This window comes from Taudactylus pleione, unplaced genomic scaffold, assembly GCF_031769625.1.
Source record: "Taudactylus pleione unplaced genomic scaffold, aTauple2 ptg004020l, whole genome shotgun sequence".
Classification (NCBI taxonomy): domain Eukaryota; kingdom Metazoa; phylum Chordata; class Amphibia; order Anura; family Myobatrachidae; genus Taudactylus; species Taudactylus pleione.
In genome coordinates, this window is record NW_028288322.1 from 1 (window position 1) to 5,000 (window position 5,000).

Here is a 5,000-nt window from a genome sequence, read left to right on the forward strand (position 1 = left end):
TCAATCTGGTCATTCGTCAGCTCATACGGTGTCATCAGGGGTATGGCTCAGTCTTCCAACGGTCACATTGTGTAGCTTCCCGCCGAACAACTGGTTAAAACTGGCTACAAGACTGCATACAAGTAATAACATTCTAAGCAATAACTCCCTATCATCCATAACTAACGAACACAAGATGCGACTTCTTTGCCGATAAGAACGGATGTCTGCAAATAAACAGGGATTTAGTATGATACCAAACATGACATGTCCACTATATTCTAAACCTCAGATCTCATTTAAGTACATATTACATCATAATCATTAACATATAATACCTTTAATAACCCTGGTTATTAACTGTAATGCATGGGAACCATTTTATACATATGCATTCGCATATGTGCATCTGTATATTGAAATAGCAAAAGTGCGTATGCATGTATGTGGATACGCATACGAGCGTCTATGTGTATGTATGTGGATACATATGGGTGCGTCTATGTGTGTGCATATGTGCATCAGTGTATGCGTGTGTTGGATTTGCATTTGTGCGCATCGGATTGCGCAGACGCAGAGTTGTGTCCAATTTACTCATCATCATACTAGAGATGACTAGATCGTCAGATAATAATTGCAAGCGATCATATCCAATTATTTGACTTTGACACTTTGCTTCACTAAAATCGTCTCTGCTCGGCTCCCTTTTGTCACAGATGAACGGTGTAATGTATAGAATAGTGACAACCCCATTAAAATTCATCCAGTAATAGGCCAAATGAACAGGCAGATCCCAGCAGACCCCTAAACTGGGCACTTTATTTTGTATATATAAAAAACACCATGTTCCCCCCCCCCTACTTTCCAGTACAAGCCCTATCTCGACCTAGGCTTGTACTGGAAAGTAGGGGGGGAATATGGTGTGGTTATCCCCCTATTCTCCTATAACTAGCGCCAGGCTGAACCGGTTGGGGGAATAATGTCATAGCAGGGAGACACAGCCCAGGGTCCCCCTGCCATACTATTAAACTTGTCAGCCCAGGGCTGGAATTCCTCAAAAAGTGTGACCAGACACCCCAAAAAATGGGGTCCCCCTCGGAGGAACAACCAGACCTGGGCTATTCTCAGCATCCCTGGTTGCGATCGATGCAGGGTTAATAGTAATAAAATAGATCATAATATTGTTTGTTACAGGCAGACCACAAGTCCCAGGCAGCCTTTTTCGACATGCCAGCACTTGTGGAATAAGTTCCAGCATGCCCGGACATTAAGGGCCCAGTGTCTCAGCTCCCACTTCCATTCTGTGCTACCACAGGGTTACTCAGATGGTCTATTATCGAAGGATCTGAGACCACCTCTGCATATTTGTATGCAGTTGCTTGGATCTGTGAGGCCTCCGGTGGGCATCTCATTACATTCCCAGGTGGCATCACCTCATTAGCATATTTTGGCAAGGCAGCTGCCAATGCAATAGTGTTCTCATCTGCTACAGGCCCTGTGTATCCAGTGCTAGGCCCAAACTGACAAGTCACTCGCAGACACTGTCATAAAAATAAATGGGGAAGTGCTGATTGGCCGAGAGCGGACACTGCCATAACAGCTGTCCACTCTTAGCCAATTATTTCTTCCCCATTAATTTCTACCAAGATATCTCATGATGTTCCCTCCCCCTATTTTGCTACACAAGCCCAGGCTGAGAAGTCTGGGGCTAGTTACTGATTGGGGTCTAGGGGCACAATTTTTTTAAAAAAAATAAACAAATTTACTTTTTAAAATTAATTTAACCTAACAAAGCCTGCCCAGATCATAGTGATCTGTGCAGTGCTTCTCCCAAACTTGCCTTGCAGTCAGGTTTTGGTTAGTTTTAAAACCGACCATTAATACATATGTTGATTCTATGTTAAATAAATGATTGTTGTTCCGATGTTCTATATTGATCTATAGTCTTGTTTTTGGATGGTTTTCTCTCAGATTTTACTTTGCAAAACTGTCAGTAATTACCCAAAACTGACCTTTAGTTAATATACCCATAGACTTCAACCATAAAGGGCAAATCTAAATGAATGGGAGAAAAGTGGAGTGCAAATGGTCTCTTCAGAGCCAAGAGGATTTTTGATAAAATTTGGCAAAACTGGGGAACATTTTAAATGAATAGGTACTACTCACTCCTGAATGACTTCTCATTTAGACGCATCCATTGAGAATTCTTGAGCTGATATTGTGAATACTTGAACTAAATTTGAGGAACCATCGAACTCTCACTTGTCTAGTTTTGTAAACAGTTGTTCTCTCAATTTCTGAAATACTTTACAGAATTGATTCCGGTGTTATAACAAAAAATGCAGAGCAAATCATGGTGTCATCCAGGTGTACAACAGCAAATTTCCAAGATAGTTTAAGGCCTGATTCCGCTTTGGGAATAAGATGTAGCAAGTAAATGTGAATCTTGGTAAAGGTGGGGGGAGATGTAACATGTGCAGAGAGATTTAGATTTGGGAGGGGGGTGTGCAAACTGAAATCTATATTGCAGTGTAAGAATAAAGCTGTGCAGCATTTGTGGGCTACATGCAAAAGCAGACAGTATTTATCCCACATGCAAAAATAAGGTATGCATTTGCCCCCTTGCATTGCAACATGGTTTGTCCAGGTTCACATTTATTTACTATATCTTACTCTATTCCCAAAGCTGAATCAGGCCCTAAGAACATAATTTTTAAGATTTTGTAATATGTATGGCAGGTGTGTTACTCAGGCCGAAGGGCATAACCAGACATCTATATAGGCCCATATGACTTTTAAAGGTAGTCTTTCTGTGACAATCACCTATTCACACCAAGTTGCAAGCTGCCTTCAGGGGGATCTTGGTGCTGATGGTCACACCTTTTTTGAATCATTCTGGAATTAATAAAAGGGGGTACTTTTTGGACAGTACTTAATCGGCTATGCAGGGAAAACAAAAAAAGAACATCTCATAAAATATAAAAAAATTAAGAAAAAATTTTTTTAGTTGCGATGTGGAGACTGGCTAAATGGCTCAGAATTCAGTGAATGGGCCAAGGTCATGACAGGTAGCAAACAATAGCACAGTAATGAACAGCCCAAGGTCAGAGCTGGTGGTAGACAAGGTGAAGCCAGTACATAATCTGATGTCAGTGCTCACAACAAGCAAGACATAATCCAGAAGACAAGCCCGGATAAGTCAGGTCAGAAGAACACAGCCAAATTCGAGGTGAATCCTGTCATAGCAACAACAAAAAAAGTCAGGTTTACTATTTCAGAAACTATGTAAGCAAGAACTATTGCCAGCTCAGGATGGAAGCTACAGTAGTCTAGAGAACAAATGAAGTGAGGTCTGGAAAACCAGTGCCCCCCTAACAAACAGGAGAAGCTAAGAGTAGAGACAGAGAAAGCATCTAATTTTCCTAATATAGCAACCAGGACTGCAGGCCATTAAAACAACGGTACTGACTAGATACATATGGCTTGTCAGCAATCAGAATCTTGACCAGGCAATATGGGGACACCGGAACACAAACACTGTGATGTTGGCAAGTGTAAGCATTTTGCACCCACCTGCAACTGTCAACATTATTAATTACCTGTTTTAGTACGGATTGCGGCTGCGATTACACACGCAATCTGCGATGATATGCTAATCAACTGCGATTGCTATGCTGTCGCATCACAACATAAGGATGATCACCTGACCTTAAACACATCTGTAATACTTAGCAAGACTGCAAGACCATCAGTAACATGGAGTACCATTGCAGCCTCACACACACTTACACAAGCAGTGGCATAACTACCGCCCCGCAGACCCCACGGTGGCTTGGGGGTGCAGAGGCTTGTGGGGTGTGGTGATGGGGGGGCTGTAGATTCCATGCGGACTAGCCGGCCACATGAAGTCTGTTGAAAACGTCCCTCTAAAAATGGCTGCCGCCTAGGATGAGACATATGCTAGAGGTCCTACTGGACCTCTAGCATCAGTTAGTCACCCAGGCAGGGCGGCAGTGTGGACTGCACATAAGTGCAGTCCGCACTACACTACTAGTATAACAAACACACAGTTGCCGGCGCCGGCAGCTGTGTGTTTGTTTTATCAGCCGATGAGAGTCAGTTAGACTACTGGGGGCACTGCTGGGGGCACTACCACTGGGGGCACTGCTGGGGGGGACTACCACTAGGGGCATTGCTGGGGGAGCTACTACTTAAGGCATTGCTGGGAGAGCTACTGCTGGGGGCATTGCTGGGGGGGATTACTACTGTGGGCATTGCTGGGGGGGAATAAAACTTGGGGCATTGCTGAGGGGGGACTACTACTGGGGTCATTGCTGGGTGGGAACTACTACTGGAGGCACTGCACTGGTGGGACTACTACTGGAGGCACTGCACAGGTGGAACCACTACTGGGGGCACTGCATAGGTGGGGATTACTGCTGGGGGCACTGCATAGTCGGAGAGTACTACTGGGGGCACTGCATAGGTGGGGATTAATGCTGTGGGCATTGCATAGGTGGGGGACTACTGGGGGCATTGCTGGGTGAGGACTACTACTGGAGGCACTGCTGGGGTATTAGTAATGGGGTCACTATATAAGATGGACTACTACTGGGGGCATTATATAAGGGGTACTGAATAGGGGGACCACTATCTGGGACTCTATCTAAGGGGCACTGCATATGAGGACTACTACTGGGGGCATTGCTGGGGGGACTACTACTGGGGACATTGCTGAGGGAGGACTACTACTGGGGGCATTGCTGCAGGAGGACTACTACTGGGGGCATTGCTGTGGGGGGACTACTACTGAGGGGCACTGCACTGGTGGGACCACTACTGAGGGCACTGCATACATGGGGAGTACTGCTAGGGGCACTGCATAGGTGGGGATTACTGCTTGGGGACTGCATAGGTGGGGACTACTGCTGGGGGCATTGCATAGGTGGGGGACTACTACTGGGGGCATTGCTGGGTCAGAACTACTCCTGGAGGCACTGCTGGGGGGACTTCTACTGGAG